Here is an 18023-nt window from a genome sequence, read left to right as displayed (position 1 = left end):
TGACCACGGCATCGCCGCTCCCTCTCCCCTCCCCTGGCCGCCGCGACCGCGTGCACTTTCCCTGAACTTTTCACCCCGCCTTTTACCCTTTGCCAGGCGCGCCGAGCGCGACAACGGCAGCAACCGCTACAGCGAAGCAGGCAAGGCAGGCAGACCCCTCCCCACCCACCCCACCCCACCCCACTACACCACCACCGCTCTCACACCGGAACAAAACGCGGAGTGGCCGCGCAGGATTGCCTTCCTAGCTTCCTGCTACTATTCCCCCCGTCTCCGCACTATCGGCGAACCGATGCGCTGTTGGCTGTCGCGTGGCGCCTGTGGCGCCTACTTGGTACAGGCTCGGCCACCGTCCCCCGCAACAGCCGTTTTCTAGCTGCTTCCCGCTGGTTCGCGGCCGCCGTCCAGGGCGTCTGAGCGAGTGGTAACCCTGCCTTTTTTGTTCCTGGGGTATTCCTCAGCTCGCACCGCTGTCGCTTCCCCCAATCCAATCCTCCGTAACCGATCGGCGCGGATGGAGGCGCTGAAGAAGCAGGCCAGCAAGCTCCGGGAGCACGTCGCCAAGCAGCAGCAGGTACGGGTTCCTGGTTCCCCTCTGAGTTCGAGCAATTCTGCTCCGCACCGATCAAGCGGGCGTGGCCGGATGCGCGGCGAGGGCGCGGGATTTGAGCAGACCCTGGGAAGAACGTATATATCGTGCTCTTGTTGACGTGCTTGCTCACGTAGTTGAATACTTCTGCTAAACTAGTTCTAGTTTTGGGATTTCGAGCTCCTAGATGTTGTGTTTTGGGTTGGGAGAGCAGGAGCAATTGGAACAGGAAGCAACTGAATTGTGTATTGCCAGCCTGCTTCTGGTTGAGTATGAGCACTGCCCAATTGCCCAATTCTTGAAGTTGGCCTGTGGCTGCTGATTTGTTCTGCAGCTGAGGCTTACTTCATTAATTCGCATAGACTGTAAGCCTTTCCCTTTCCTTGCCTGTGTGGCCTCCTTGAGAGAGAATTATGTGTCATGATGCAGGCGGTTCTCAAGCAGTTCAGTACGCGATATAATCAAGATCCTTCTCTTGTTGATGAAGCGGAGCTTGAGTGCCACCAGAATCTCCAAAGGCTTTACAGTACTACAAGAGCAGCTAAGGTCTGAGTTAACTTCAGCTTATCACATGCCTCACAACAAATACTAGCCTAGCTGATTGTTTAAAGGTTCTCTCGGCAAAAACTCTTGTTCTGTAGCATTTCCAGCGAAATATTGTACGAGGGTGGAAGGTTTCATTGCGGTTAGCACCAAACAGATGGAGATAGGTGAGTTTTGGTATTAGTTTTTCTGCTATATCTGTGTGCTTCCTTATATCTTGGGATATTTTGTAATCGTGGTACGATGTTTCTGTAGTGAAAAAAACTAGCTGAGGATTGTTGTAAATATGGAAACGACAATCAACATTTTGGTTTTGCTCTTGCAAGGGCATCTGAGGAGTTCGGTAAATCTCATAAACAAATAGAGAAAGAGCGGGAGGATCTTCTTAAAAGTCTTGGAGAGCAGGTGATGAAAAATTTTCACTTATTGATAGAATTTTTAGGGTTGTGAATGCTCTTTAATCCTTGAAGTAGCCTAGATCATCTAAGTTGATATATCTCTGATGTTAACTTTAGCTTATTGGCTTTATTGACAATTTTTACAGGTTTTTGAGCCTCTCCGAGAAATGATAATGAGTGCTCCTCTTGAAGATGCTCGATTGCTAACTTATACCGCTATCAACGGATCAGACAGGACATGGAGTCTCAGGTAACGAGTCATAAAAAATATTTTTTTCCTACAGAGACAAGTGGCAGCTACTAATTGTGAATTATTTTATTAGATAGCTGATGTGATGAGAAAGCAACTTAAATCCAAGGAAAGTAGTGGTAACACAGATAACTCTGTGAAACTGCAACATGCAGAATCGAAATTATCAGATCTTCGAACTACACTGGCAGCATTAGGAAGAGAAGCAACTGCAGCTATGGAGGCTGTAGAGGCTCAGCAACAGCAAGTAACGTACGGACGTCTCCTTGCAATGGTATGATTTGGCTCGGCATATTCATATATTAAGTGAAAGCACCTGATCCATTTTCGCAGTGATTAGGATCTCCTGTATACAACCACTCAATCCTCTCAAGCCTTTCCGTCTCAACAACCTGCACTTAATTGCTAGATTTCACATTTCTAAAGATTAGCCATCCTTGGTACTATTTTCAGCATATTTCTTATATAGTTATCTATGATTCTTCTTGTGCTACATGTTCAGACCGGGGTTGGGGGTTGACCCCATCCTCAGTGTTCATTCTAGAAATTTGATTAACAAACCATCCCTTGTTTTGGAAGAGTAGAATTGGGATTTTTGTATTTAAACCTGTAACACAGGGTTGTCTAATCTAGGGTCTGTTTGGTACAGCTTATAAGCTGCTTGTGGCCAAAATAAGCTGAGACTAAGAGCATCTCCAAGAGTTTACAAAACTCACTAAAACGCTCTCCAACAACTCCTTATCTCAACTACCAATCTTTCCGCACTTGGGAAAATAAGCTGAGACTAAGAGCATCTCCAAGAGTGTATCGATCGGCCAATCTGGAGGTGGAAGGACGTGGGGAAGAATATGGAGTAAGGACAGGGTTCACAATGCAAATGCAAAAGAGAAAAAAGAAAGTATAAATATGGTTGTGGTGATTTGGAAGTAGTTCGAGATTCCTGATGCAAAATTGTCTTCTACCTTTTAGGAGCGAGATTTTCGAAAAGGTTGGAGGAACCCAACAAATGTGCTCCCAACTTTTTGTAGCCACTTGAAGAAACTTATTGATCTACCAATTGTTTTTTTAGAAACTCTTGGAGATGCTCTAAAAGCCAAATGGCATGTTTTTTACAGCTTTTTCTAGCCACGCTTGTCCCCGCAGCACCCAAAGCTGGGTCAGAGACCGCGCTTTTGCTTTATTTGTTCAGCTTGTCAGATAAGCGCTTTTTTTACCGCTCTACCAAACAGGGTCCTAATCCCCTTTGATTAACTGTCTTCAAATGTCATAGGAGTAGTAGAATTTGCATGTGTTAACTAAAAGTTTTGGAACTTTTTGAACAAAGAATCAACATTTCTCTTGCTGCGGTTATTCGTTCCAACTTTGTGTTTCAAATTCCTGAATTCCCAGACAAATAGTTCCAGTATTGCCATGTGCTGCTGTGTTTGCAAACCTGTGCAGGCTTCTGTTACTTTGACTTGAAGAATGTCTATCACTCATCTGCATTAAGTTTCTTGGATAAAGAGTTAGATGGCTCTTGACAACCCTTAGTCTATGCTTACAGGTTGATGCTGAGAGGACATATCATCAAAATGCTGCTGATATTCTGAATAAACTCCATGATGAGGTGCACAACTGGCCCAGAAAGATGTGCTTTTTCACCTGTATAGCTAGTTTGCATTGTCTTAAACCTTGATACGCTGAAGATCATTATGTTTCATTTTTCGCTTATGCGCAGATGCTCTATGCAAAGCATCATAATGGGTCAGAAAACCATTACGATGAACAGTTATCAGAGCCTGAATCAGATACAGGCCCAGCACAAGTGCACTCACATAGCACATCTGAAGATCCAGTATTAACTAAACCTAGCGAATCCACAGGAAATAGTCAGGAGGTGCAATTTCTGGGGGAGGTATGACTGTTTTTGGCCCTGCATGCTGTGAATATTATTGTACATAAATGCATTAGTTTTTAGGATGTGTTTGCTCTAAGCTCGGCACTTTTCAATATACTATGCTTAGAATTTCCATGGTCCACCTTCTGTCTGGCATGAGTTTTATCCTATCTTCTGTTAAATATTTTAGATAATCTGATGGAGCTTTTTGGAAGTGCCATGTAATTTGGAACTTCTCTGCTGGTTACTTTTAAATTAAATTATAAATATATTATCCTACAATATAGTGTTTTAATGGCTAATTTTATGCATACATGATTTGAATTTCCTCAGTCTCCAGTCCCATTTATTATTGCATGAGAAGTCCTGAAATTATGTGAACTCTGTATTGGGTATATGACTAGTCTGAAATTATTGGAGTTTTATTTCTGATCCCAGCACCTAATTTAAATGAATAATGGATTTGATTGGTGAATGGATCTTCAACAAAGCTTGACGATTCACAAGTGCTGAAAATAGTTATTGGGTACAATTAGTCTGTGATGCTGAACATAACAGCACATTATTCTATTAGCTCAGGATTTTTTTTACTTGCTTTTTGGGCAGGTTATTCATCCATTCGATGCTCAGGCTGATGGTGAGCTCAGTCTTGTGGTGGGTGAATATGTTGTGGTCCGCCAGGTACATGGTTTGCTTTATTTGTTGACAATTAAGTTTTATCGAGGTTGTGGGATACCTCATGGCCAAGTGGGGACAATAAATAATACAAATTCATAGCTCCCCACTAAATAATCTATAGTAATAATTCATAAGGCAGCATGCTATTGTGTAGTGCTGTAACTGTAACCAACCACTGTATCTTTTAGAAAACGAACAGATGCGAGACAGCTTATAATTGTCCTGTTCGTCGTCTTTTAATTCTCTGGGAGATACGGAGGGGGCCGGAATGCTGACTAAGCACATTGACTTTCTTCACAGGTGGCAGCAAACGGTTGGTCTGAAGGTGAATGCAAGGGAAAGGCTGGCTGGTTCCCATCTGCCTATGTAGAGCAGAGGGACAAAGCCCCGGCAAGGTGATAGAGCCTGGACTTCTGACTACCTGATCCATCTCGTACTTATGGTTGCTGACTTGTTGTCATGGTCCTTTTTCTACATTACTGTACATGACATGTCCCATGAGTGATTAGCGTTTCGTAGAACCTTTACCTTTCTGTGCAGATTATTGTTCTTCTAGGCTTTTCGTTGGTTGGTGACTGTATGTAAAATATAGTTTTGTCTGTTAGGATTTCCTTTTGTTATTATAACATTGTACAGAGCTATTGGTGTTGGTGATGAGATGCTGTCAACTTGCCCTTTATATTCGGACATCATGCTTCCTGCCAAATTTATGCTAACTAATGATTTCATAACAGTGAGACTGGCACTGCTGCCTGTGGTTATGGTACGAAATACTGTAGACATAGAAGCAGAATATGATCGAGGCTTTCTTCAGAAAATTTGTGTAGGTTGGTGTTACCGGTCTGAAACTAACCTTGTTCTTCTATATGGAGCTCGCAGAAACCCCTGTCCACCCCCCCCCCCCCCCCCCCCCCCCCCCCCACCCCCACCGGTCACCACCGCTTTGCCCGACTCTGCAGGAGCTGAATTATGGAGCCAAGACTCACATCTCTTCTGCTGCCGTGTAGCCGAGCACGAGGAGGCCGGCAGGCCGCGGTTGTTTTCTGCCGCGGCACCCGGCACGCACATGGAGCCCGGAAAGCTCACAGCTCCAGCCCTCGCTGATGGAGACGCTTCATCGGCGAGGTGAGGGCGAGAGACGGCATCGGGCTCGGCACGCAGGCATCGTCATTGCGCAAGTGGGGCGCTGTGGTGTCCACGGATTGATGGCTTTGCGATTCAGCGTTTTCCCGCTCACCGGTCTGCTGAGGCCGTTGGGGCCTCGCGCAGTTATGATGGCTGTCTGACTCAGCGGCGTCTCTCGTTTCGATCGAAGAAGCAGCGAAAAAAAGTCGTGGATGCTGGAGACCTGCCAGTGATCCCCATTCAGCCTTGTCTGATCTAGCCGGTGTTGGATGGTAGTGACATGTTTCTCTCCCTCTCGCTAGGCATTGGCTCAGCATTCATCAATGCTACTGTGCCAGAAAAGGAGAATTAGAGGGATCTGACTATCAGTTTGTGCTTAAGCTTTGTCACGTACTTACTCCATGCATCAACATATATAATATGGGCTTGGTCCATATAATATTTAATAAATCAAATAAAACTCTATGGTACGTAACATTAAGCGTTGTATGGTTTAATATCATACGATATTTTGACTGAACGTTGACTCAGCTTATATGGCTGGAAATTATTCATCTTAATTGAGAAGCTGAGAAAAGGACATAAGCGTGTCGTGCGCGCCGCCGCCGGCCGGGCGGGGCCGCGGGCATGGCCAGTCTTTTGCCACTTAATCCACATAATCACGGGAGTTACTCTCTTTGATGATGGAGGCGAACTGATTGCGTCAGTTACCGTCCTTTTCGCTTCCGTTTCTCCGTCTCCTGGGATTCTCCGCTGCCTTTCTCCCATCCCGTCGCAACCATATATCTGTAGTCCTCCGTCAGTTACCGTCATTTTCGCTTCCGTTTCTCCGTCTTCTGGGATTCTCCGCTGCCTTTCTCCCTTCCCGTCGCAGCCATATATCCGTAGTCCTCCGTCAGTCCAGATCTTCGTCTTCCGCAACCGCTCCCGAGAGAAACCACATCTCAGCAGCACTCTAGCTTTCCTGTCCCGTACCTCTGCGTGCACGGAGTAGCGGGAGAGCAGGTGCCTCCTGAACCCTCGTCCGTCTGAGAACCTTGCACGGGGTGTGCGGCAATTAGGTTTTTGGGGAGCGAGGTGGTGATCGCTCTCGGAACCCGTCTTCTTTCTGGTGATTGCCTACGGAACAGCAAGGCGTCTTCTTCCTGGTGATCCGTTCGTGGGACTGCACTGCGAACATCGTCCTGCATCGACTGTGGTCCGCGAATTCGAGCAACGCACTATATCGACTAGTGCGAATGGAGCCTCCGATGCCCTCGGCATGGGACCCTCCGCTGGCTACAATCTAATCTATGTGATTACTGTACTTTGCGCTTTTACTGTATGTCATCTCTGCATGCTGTAGCGTTCGTTAGAGATATACACATGCACATATGTGCCGTCACGAACCTGCTGATGTTATATTTCTAGATTAAATTGACAATGAAAATGCCTAATTGTCTAATAATAAAAAACCCTAATGTTAGGTAATTTTCTGTCAGTGGTTTTGCTGCTGCTTTGAAGCCAAATAATTTTGATGGCAAGAATTTCATGATATGACGTGCCAAGATGGTATTGTGGTTGACTGCGATGAATTGCTATCACGCCGCACATGGGAAGCCTGAACAGTTTACTCCTGAGGAGGAGCAAAAGTTCTTGGCTGCCGATAACATGTTTCGAGACGCTGTGATTAGTGCACTTCATCCCAAATATGAGAAAAACTACATATCTTGCACATCAGGCAAAGAGTTTGTCGGTGCGGGACCCACGGGATACCCCGCAAGGAAGAGAGAAAAACTAGCCTAACTAGGAATCTTCCCCTGTAATCTTAGTAGTAGTATTATTCTGTAGGGAAAATGGTGTTCTTGCCCTTATGTAGGAGTCTAATTGTGATTTTATCCTTGTTTTCTTAACTTTATGATTTTGCCCTTACTATTTTGAATTGAATCATCCGTTTGCCCCTGGTTTGGATGCCGTCAGATGGTCACGGAATAAATGAATTAAAAAAAATTCAAAATCTAAAAAAACAAAGGCGAAAAAACCAAATTGCCCCTTGTCCTTGTATTCAGCCTCCGTAGTGAAACTGTGCCTTTCTCAAGGGCGGCTGCATCGACCGGGGCATCGGGGGCATCTGGCGGCGGCGGCGTTGGCAGCGCACAGCACGCGGTGCGGCAACGGCTCCCGGCGGCGGGGCTCGTCGCGCGCGGGGCAGCGGTGGGGCTCGACACGTGGCGTGCGGTGTTGGGGCGTGCGAGGGCCGCGGTGTCTGCCACTCCTTCTCCCTACGCTGGATGTGCTGCTGCCGATGCGGAGCCGCGGACTCCAAATCTTCTCCCCGCCGCCCCTCTCGCCGATCGCTGCTATTTCGCCTGCCGGGGCCCGCGCCTACACCTGCGCTTGCCGGTTGGGGTGACGGTGGCAGGCGGCCTGTCTGCTAGCGGGCCGGCGCCTGCACGCTCGCTTGCCAGGGCGGCCGCGGCGATGGGCTACCGGCCAGCGGGTCCGCGCCCCCCTCGCAGCTGTGGTAGCGACGGCCGGCCAGCATATCTCTGCCACGGAAGAGGCAGAGGATGAGGGACTGCCAAGGGAGCAGGAGGCGGCGTTCGTGGCGGACTCCGTCTCCCTCAGCGCGGATCTGAGTTGTTGATGTTTGCCTCTCTGCGCAGATGTCGTCGACGGAGGCGAAGGCGGCGGTGGTCCCGGAGTCTGTGCTGCTCGGGCAGGGCCAGTTCGGCACTACGTACCTCTGCGTGGAGCGGGCCAACGACAAGGAGTTCGCGTGCATGTCCATCCTCATCCCCGAGACCCACTCCCTCGGCTTGGGGCAAACAAAATCAATGGCACACCACTAGACCCTGCTTGGCCCAGGAGCAATCGAATGAAAATTTTAGGTATGACAGAGGAACCACTCTATTCTTGCTATTCTTTAATAAATTGGAGTTCTAATTTTCTATGCTATGTGCAGATCCGAAATCAAGGCTACTTTGCTTCATTCCAGGTAATCTAATACTACCCAATTTTGTGATGTTTGAGTGGTAATTGGATCTACACCTTTCTTTTTTTTTGTTTTTCTATAGCTACTGCTTTCTACCCAGTAGCAACAGCTATAGGTCAAAGCACATCAGCCGGCTGATTTATAGAACTATGGATGCTGCCGCTGCCGCTACTGATTTTATATATCTATATAAGTGCTTGTCTCAGATTCACAGAAATCGGCTACTGATCCACATAGAACTATGGTGCTTGTCACAGAATAGCTATATGATAGGATCCTTTGCAATGCTCTTTTTCTTATATAAGTTGGTGATTTTCACCTTGTAAAGGAAGGGACATGCTATTTTCTTTTATGAAAAGTAATGCCTGCAAACTTATGTTTTTGCCCCTTATGCAGCTCGGCATTGATACTGTCCCAGTGCTTCTGCAAAAGGTATTTCTTCATTTGCTGATGAGCTCCTTCCTGTGCTGGAGAGAATAGAGCATTTGAAAGAGGTAAAGCTCATATATGTACTATATCAGTATTATACTAGGGCTTTAGGAGGCTGCCATGGTGTTCTCACTCTGCTTTCATACTCTTGGCACCTAGAAATTAGGCGTGTAATGCTGGGATATGCTGCTACACTATTAACAGCAAATCAAATTATATGCAGTTGCTTCAATAGCTCCGACGAGCTCTCACTGCAATTGGTCACCACCGTCGCCACTACAGGATGATTAGCGAGTGGTTGAAGTGGAGAAGAAAGCTTCAACATTGATAGATCATTATTATGATTTCCAAAGGTGGTCTCTGGTTTCAAATTTCCGAAGGCAGCTCATCCTCACTCTGCTTTCATACTCTGCGTACACTTGCTCTTCCCCGCATCACCGCAAGGATGGTCACGCCGGCGCCTTGCTTCACGGCTCGTCGGGAATGGCCGACGACTTCCTGTCTTGCTCTGACAGCTTGCCCTTGGAGCGTTCCGCACAGCTATAGGTACAGCCTCCTGGTCTTCCTGTGGAGACAGATTGCGACACCGCCGCTGTCTCGCGTAGGGACGGCCATTGTTCCACCGGCAATGCCGATGCAGCGATCACTACCAGCATGATAGTGTTGCCTATAATAGATTTTGGTGATGAAAACAGAAGCAAACGGGGCTCTGATATGGAAGCAACTTGTATGGCGGTTACTTTTGCTGAAAAACATGTATTGTATGACATTCCTATGTGGTAAGGTACTAAGGTTATCAGTGCATGCATCTACTTATACAGTTTGTTAATTGATGTTCTACATGCATTCTTATACATTGAAGATTTTTGGGCCCACACAAAAGATTATATCGAAATATTTCAAATAATTGCAAGTTGTGCCAAATATGTTTGATCAAATTTAATCAATTGTCAGCCTACAATAAAAAAGTCTAATTCCAAATCAGGGTAAAATCACAATTATGCATAACAAACAGGGGCAAAATCGTATGGGCATTCATGTCCTTTTGTATAAAGTTTAACACCGTTAGGGGTGGATGATGGAGCAGGGGCAAACTGCTGCTTCGTGAATGGTACAGTAGGGGTAAATTCACAAAGTCAAAAAAATAAGGGCAAAATCACAATTTCGATACAAAACAAGGATACAAACGCAAGAGCCCCTATTCTATAATCCTACTAGGAACTCTCATTATAAACCGACTAGGACTCTAGCCTCCTAACTATATAAAGGAGGGCAGGGCTCTTTGGATCGGGAGTTTAGAGAACAATTGTACAACACAACACTTTACAATCAATCCAATGCAAAGGCTAACGCCGACTGGACATAGGGCTATTACTCGATCTACGATCAAGAACCCGAACCAGGATAAATCAACTGTCTCTTGTGTTAACCGTCGAGTTCTGCATACGCTGAAGCCCGAACATACTGCCCCGGGTACCCCCATGGCAGGCTATCGGTGGTAAAACATCGACAGCTGGCGCTCCAGGTAGGGACTTTCGACGAATTTGCATCTGAGAGCTCGACGGACCTCGACAACATGATCTTCTCGACGGAATCAACCTTCATCTTCGGTTCATGGATCTGCGAGGCAGGCGACGACGGCAAGGTCCAAGGCCGTCTCCTCGAAGATTTGGATCATCATCAGGACTCTTTCATTTCGACAACAACGACAGATCAGCTTGTCGGAAGATTCGCGTAGCTCAAAATTTCCAATCCAACTCGGATTCCGCGACTTCACGCATCCGATTCAAACTCAAGTTCCGCTTCCGAAACGAAGTCTTATCCGTGTTCTTTCAGAAAACTGAGTTCTTTTCTAACAAAGCTCCGGAACATGACATCAACCTATCAAGAATACTACTCGGAATACACTCAGAATACTTCAAAGAAGTCAGGTCCTCTTCCGTTCGAACTCCACAACATGAAGGTCTCGTTCTAACTATAACATCTCAAGACTGCATCGTTCACTGGCCAGGAACCGTTCCTGAGGATAATGGCACCCAACTAGTCAACGATACGATGACAAAAACTCTACCCTACCAAGAAGGAGATTCGATCTATGACCTTGAAACCTCTACTAAAGTTATCAACAGCTCTGGCAGTATGGAAATCAACGACGATGACAGAACAACTCACGCTAGAGAAGTATTCATGATTCATCGTCCTCGATCACCATGGATCCCTCCAGAAGTACCTGACATGAGGTCTTCAGATGAATCCGAATCCAATATATCACCATTTATCTAGGGGGCACGATGGTGAGACTGAGAGTTAGAGGCAAGCAAGAGAAAGAAAGAACAAATTGAAACAAGGATGTCGACGTCGTGCTAAGCAGCGAAAGAACACTTGGATCAAATATGAATCAGACCTAGCCGAGTATAATAGAAGAAAATCAGAACGAGAGGTCAAAGAAGGACGAGCAGCAAATACACCCTACGATAAGATCCGAGAAGCACTAGAAGAACTCAGGGCGACCTCATATCCCAATAAAAAACAAGAACAGCTCCGAGACTTTCTCTGGTCAACAGTCTTTAGGACAAACGACGGAAGGGCAACATCTCATGAACAGGAAGATCAAAATCAAAGGAGGTCCGCTTTCAAAAGACTTGGACCAAGTAGAAGTCACAACGGAGAGAGCCAAAGAAATCACAGTCAAAACAACCGAGTCGAGCAACCAAGAAAGGCCAGAAGCAAAGCACCTACTCGGACAGCCACGTAGAACTACTCTCACCAAGACGACAGTTGGCAAGAAGGGGGCGCAGAATCAGAATATATGGAAGCCAGAACGCATGATAGATACCTCTGTTTTACAAACAGACTTGCTTTAATATGACTACCTCATAAGTTCAAGCCGTCCAACCACTCCAAGTATGATGGCAAGACCGAACCAAGGCAATGGCTCAAGATTTACTCACAATCGATTGAATTGGTTGGAGGAGACGATGACATCAAAACCTTGTTCTTCCCATGGCCCTAGAAACCATGCCACTTCAATGGTTTAACAAATTAAATCCAGGATCAATCAGAAATTGAGAAGACTTACAAAGAACTTTCTGTGAAAATTTCACGGGAATTATTACACATCTAATTACTCACGCAGAGTTAAAAGGACTCAAGCAGAAAGGAGATGAAAGTCTTAGAAATTACTATCGATGATTTGGCGAACTACGAGCTTAAGTATATGACATCACACAACGAGAAGTGATCGAAGCCTTCTCTCACGGAATCATGGCTAGGTGGCAATTTCAAGACTTCTGCAAAGAAAACCCAAGAAATAATGAAGAATTCAGAAGAACAGTGGAAAAGATAACTACTGCAGAGGAAAGACACAAGAAAGATTCCCGGATAGAAATAATAGAGACAACCTGGATAGGCAAATTCCTCAAAACAACAGACATCAGGAGAGAAAGCGTGGTCCAGACAACACAGTAGCAATGGCTGGCAAATCAAAGAAATTTACCAAGCCCAGAAGATATGACAACATTGAGAACATACGTTGCCCCTTGCACCCCAATGAAAAGCACACCATCGGAAATTGCTACACCTTCAATGAAAGATACACTAGAAAAGATAGGAAGGGAAACAATAAAGAAGACAATCAGAAAAAAGAAGGAGACAACCTTGAAGAAAAGGGATTCCAAAAATCTAGAGGGACAGTGGCAGTAATCTTTACCGGGGTTCCAGATTCCAGAAGCAAACATTAAGAAAAACTAGTGTTACGAACAATCATGGCAGCAGAACCTGCTACACCAAGATATCTCAATTGGTCAGAGTATCCGATCCAATTTTCAAGAGAAGACCAATGGACCAGCGTAGGAAACGTAGGCCATTACCCACTGGTTCTAGATCCAACCATTGCCGGTATGACTGTTATGAAAGTACTAATCGACGGAGGAGCCAGACTCAACATCATTTTTTAGAAACTCTAAGGAAGATGGGACTACAATTCGCCGAGATGATCACACCAACAAGCACACCTTTTATGGCATAGTACCCGGCAAGGCAACAATGCCACTTGGACAAATCACTCTACCGGTTACCTTTGGAACTCCCTCGAACTACCATATAGAGTTCATCAAGTTTGAAGTCGCGGACTTCGATTCATCATATCACGCAATCCTTGGGCTCCCGGCACTAGCAAAATTCATAGCAATACCGCATTATTCATACCTATTGCTTAAGATGCCAGGGCCTAACGGTGTTCTTTCTCTTTAGAGTGATTTAAAGCGTGCTTTTGACTATGATGTTCAGGCTATTCAAATTGCAGCAAGAGCACAGGCAAATGATGAAAGAAAAGAAATAGCCACTATTGCTGCAGAAATAAGCCAAGAAGAACTAGAGATACCGGCTAAAAAGCCAAGCATCCTAGCACCACCCAAAGAAGCCGATGTCAAGGAAATCGACCTGGGCACCGGTGATCCCTCAAAAACGGCAACCATCAGTGCACACCTATCAGCAAAATAGGAACTCGCGCTCACCAACTTTCTTCGAGATAACAAAGATATCTTCGCTTGGAAGCTGGCCGACATGCCAGGGGTCCCAAGAGAGTTGGCTGAGCATAAAATTAATATCAATGAAGGCTCCAAGCCTATGAAACAACGACTACGACGATTCTCTCCTGACAAGAAGACAACAATTAAAAAGGAAATTACAAAACTAATGGAAGCCGGATTCATCAGAGAAATTCTTCATCTAGATTGGCTAGCAAACTTAGTTCTAGTACAAAAAAAGAATACGGATGAGTGGCGCATGTGTGTCGACTACATAGATCTCAACAAACAATGCCTGAAAGATCCGTTTGGGCTACCACACATTGATCAGATAGTTGATTCAATAGCAGGATCTACCCTATTATCCTTTCTGGAATGCTATTCTGGATATCACCAGGTCACATTAAAAGAACAAGACCAAAGCAAGACATCTTTCATCACTCCGTTCGACGCCTACTGCTACAAGACCATGTCATTTGAACTCAAGAATGCTAGAGCCACTTACCAAAGAGCTATCCAAACATGCCTTGGTGATTAGATCGGTGAAAACGTAGAAGCATACGTGGATGATGTGGTTGTAAAAACAAAGAACCCAGATGCACTGATTGAAGACTTAAAACAAACCTTCGAGAATCTAAAAAGGTGGAGGTGGAAATTGAGCCCAACCAAGTATGTATTCGGAGTTCCTTTAGGACAACTACTTGAATTCTTGGTCAATCATCGTGGAATCGAAGCAAGCGCCAAGCAAATTTGAGCCATAACAGAGATGGGCCCTCCTCGAAGCATCAAAGATGTACAAAAACTGATAGGCTGCATGGCGGCACTCAATCGTTTCATTTCAAGACTCGGTGAAAAAGGATTACCTTTCTTTAAACTACTAAAGAAGACAGACAAGTTTGAGTGGACGGAAGAAGCCAATGAAGCTTTCAAGAAACTTAAGGCATACCTCACATCCTCACCAGTCCTCACACCTCCAAAGAAAGATGATACCTTACATTGCGGCAACTTCTACTGTAGTCAGCATGGCGATAGTAGTGGAAAGAGAAGAAGAAGGGCGCGTGTATAAAGTACAACACCTAGTATACTACATCAGCGAAGTACTATCATAATCAAAAATCCAGTACTCGCATGTGCAAAAACTACTCTACGCCCTACTGATCACTTCACGTAAGCTTCATCACTATTTTGAAAGCCACAAGATTACCATAGTGATAGATTTCCCACTAGGAGACATCTTACACAACAAAGACGCAATAGGGCACATATCCAAGTGGGCAGTTGAACTCGGTGCTCTCAACATCGATTTTACCCCACGGAAAGCAATTAAATCTCAAACCCTTGCTGATTTTGTTGCCGAATGGACAGAAATTCAACAATCCGTGTCAAGCACCATCCTTGATTATTGGAAGATGTACTTTGATGGATCACTCAAGCTAGGCAGAGCTAGTGCAGGCGTCCTCCTAATTTCTCTAGACGGAAAATAACTCAAGTATGTCCTTCAGATATTATGGCAAGCTACCAATAATGAAGCAGAATACGAAGCTCTCATCCACGGGCTACGAGTGGCAATTATCCTCAGAATCAAGCGATTATTCGTATACGGCGATTCGGCAGTAGTCATCAACCCAGTCAACAAAGATTGGGATTGCACCAAAGAAAACATGGGTGCTTACTATGCTGAAATCCGAAAACTCAAAAAACATTTCCAAGGATTAGAAATTCTACATGTCCTGTGGGATTCCAACATTGCAGCAGATGTCCTTGCTAAGCTTGGATCAGACAGGGCAGAGGTCCCACCTGGTGTGTTCATAGAGGAGTTATTAGCCCCCTCTATCAAACAATCCAGTGAAATAACCCCTCAAATCTCAGCCAAAGGCACCCAGATCTTGGTAATCACCACTTCATAGACCCAGGTTTTTATTGATTACATCAAAGAGAATAAGTTGCCAGCGGAAAAACAGGAAGCCACACAAGTCATTCGCAGAAGCAAGAACTACGTCCTAGTAGGAGACAAGCTATATAGAAGAGCCGCATCATCAGGAGTACTCCTAAAATGTGTCTCATTTGAAGAAGGCAAACAAATCCTAGATGAAATATACTCAGGTTGTTGTGGGAATCACGCCGCTTCAAGAATACTAGTCAGCAAAGCATTTCGCACTAGTTTCTACTGGCCAACCGCTTTGAAAGACATAGAAGAACTAGTCAGAAGATGCAAAAGTTGTCAGATGTTCACAAGACAGGCTCATGTGCCAGCCCACAACCTCATCTGCATCCCACCTGCTTGGCCTTTCTCCTGTTGGGGGCAGGATCAAGTAGGACCTCTCAAGAAAGCAAAGGGCGATTTCAAGTACATCTTTGTAGAAATTGACAAGTTCACCAAGTGGATCGAATACAAACCACTTGTAAAATACAGCGCAACCAAAGCAGTCGAGTTCATCCAAGACATTATGCACTGCTTCGGCATGCCCAATCGAATCATCATAGACTTAGGTTCTCCCTTCACAGCTACAGAATTCAAAAGTTGGGCATAGGATTATGGCTTCAGCATAGATTATGCATTAGTCGTAGATCCAGAAGCCAACGGACAGGTAGAAAGGGCTAATGGACTCATACTAGCCGGATTGAAACTAAGACTGTATGAAGAGCTAGCAGACTATGGATCAAAATGGATTGAAGAATTACCCAAAGTAGTATGGGGGCTATGAACTCAAATAAGCAGAGCCACCGGATACTCGCCTTTCTTCCTAGTTTACGGATCAAAAGCCGTACTACCTGCTGACTTGATTTAGACGTCACCAAGGATAGAACAGTATGACGAAGGAGAAGCAGAACACACCAGAAGATTAGAACTCGATAGTACAGAAGAAGTTAGAATAAACGCTATCCTACAATCAGCAAGATACCTCCAAGGACTAAGGCGCCACTACAACAAGAATACCCAGTCTCGATCATTACAAGTCAGAGACCTAGTACTATGAAGAATACAAAAAACCGATGGATGCCACAAACTACTCAGTCTATGGGAAGGTCCTTTTATCGTCAAAAAAAGTCATCGGACCAGGCACATACAAGGTCGTAACTGAAGACGGAAAAGAAGTCAACAATACATGGCACATCAGTCAGCTACGAAGATTCTACGCATGAAAACAACTCAAGGGAAAATATGTATACAAGACACGAGAGATCAACGTTCATGATCAACAAAGATAGCGCCCACCAAAAACATATGTATCATTATGACATATCAATATTAATGATCAATAAAGATGATTCTTTCTCGACAAACATATGTCTCATCATGGCTTTCCCCGAGTTGTTTCTAAAAAGCAAAATGGCTGAAAAGACGCCTGAGCATCCCGACCGAGAGCAAAATAGCTGAAAAGATACTTGAGCCCGCCGATGAGGGTAGCTAACAAGCTAACACCTGAAATAAAAAGCAAAATAGCTGAAAAGATGCCTGAGCATCCTGGCCGAGAGCAAAATAGCTGAAAAGATGCTTGAGCCCACCGATGAGGTAGCTAACAAGCTAACACCCGAAATAAAAAGCAAAATGGCTGAAAAGACGCCTGAGCATCCCGACCGAGAGCAAAATAGCTAAAAAGATGCTTGAGCCTGCCGATGAGGGTAGCTAATAAGCTAACACCCGAAACAAAAAGCAAAATGACTGAAACTAAGTCTGAGCATAGACCACAACAATTTCAAGACAAGACCCTCCAGCTACTTGTTCCAAATAGCAAGAGGCTTGGGGGCTACACTGGAGATACCCAAGAACACAAAGATCTACATATAACAAGTTGTTTACATGGCACAAAAGAAGGCCAGACGATACCCAAGAACACAAAGATCTACATATAACGAGTTGTTTATGTAACAGAACTGACCAATTTATAAGAGCACAAGTACAAAAGCAATCACCGGAGTGATCAAACCGTCATACTTGAACCCATATAAACCCGGTAGTCAACTGAAACCACGAAGGATTTCAAACCAACTTGCATACAACCAAGATCACAGTAATTCAACATAACAAGCCACATGTTACATCCATTTCCCAAGTAGTTCATAAGTACCACATACATCAGAGTACACATAGTTATTACAAAACGAGTTCACAAATAGCGGGAGCAAAGTAGTTTAACGCCATCACACACACTTAGTTCAAATACAAGCCAGTACCATAGTTATATCCAGCAAAAGCAGTAAGATGAGATAACATAGATGATCATGCCCATGATCTAGTCTTCATCCCCCGCAGGGTGGAGACAATACTTGCAGTAGCCGTTATATAGCACGTCATCTGCAACAAGGGGAAATAAACCCTGAGTACGAGAAGGTACTCAGCTAGACTTACCCGTCGTAAACCAGGAATAAATGACACCAAGGATTATGCAAGGCTTTATCGGTGGATCTAGCTTGACAATCATTTTGCAAAAACGCTTTAGTGATATGAGAGCATAATTTGCTTTATGAGTAAGTAGCAATTTAACAATATTAACCTATCAACTAGATTAGCACCTGTACTAGAGCAAGCAATTGATTAACTCCAAACATTAGTAACCATATCCGGTATAATGTGGTATCATCACCATCAATTTAACCATCAAGTTCAATTAAGTGTATCTACGTTGCCGCTGC

General features: G+C 44.8%; 1 long non-coding RNA gene and 1 pseudogene across 1 annotated transcript; both read left to right on the top strand.

The window, feature by feature from the left end:
* The first annotated feature begins 270 nt into the window (after positions 1–270).
* Positions 271–4991, top strand: LOC136540888 (SH3 domain-containing protein 1-like; annotated as a pseudogene).
* Positions 4992–8018: 3027 nt separating this feature from the next.
* Positions 8019–9744, top strand: LOC136540887 (uncharacterized). The gene is made up of 4 exons (XR_010780037.1): positions 8019–8329; positions 8404–8436; positions 8830–8927; positions 9086–9744. It is a non-coding gene; the product is annotated as an uncharacterized lncRNA (long non-coding RNA).
* The last annotated feature ends 8279 nt before the right edge of the window (positions 9745–18023 follow it).

This window comes from Miscanthus floridulus, chromosome 2, assembly GCF_019320115.1.
Source record: "Miscanthus floridulus cultivar M001 chromosome 2, ASM1932011v1, whole genome shotgun sequence".
Classification (NCBI taxonomy): Eukaryota; Viridiplantae; Streptophyta; class Magnoliopsida; order Poales; family Poaceae; genus Miscanthus; species Miscanthus floridulus.
Note: the sequence above shows the minus strand (reverse complement) of the source record. Positions and strands in the feature narration are given on the sequence as shown.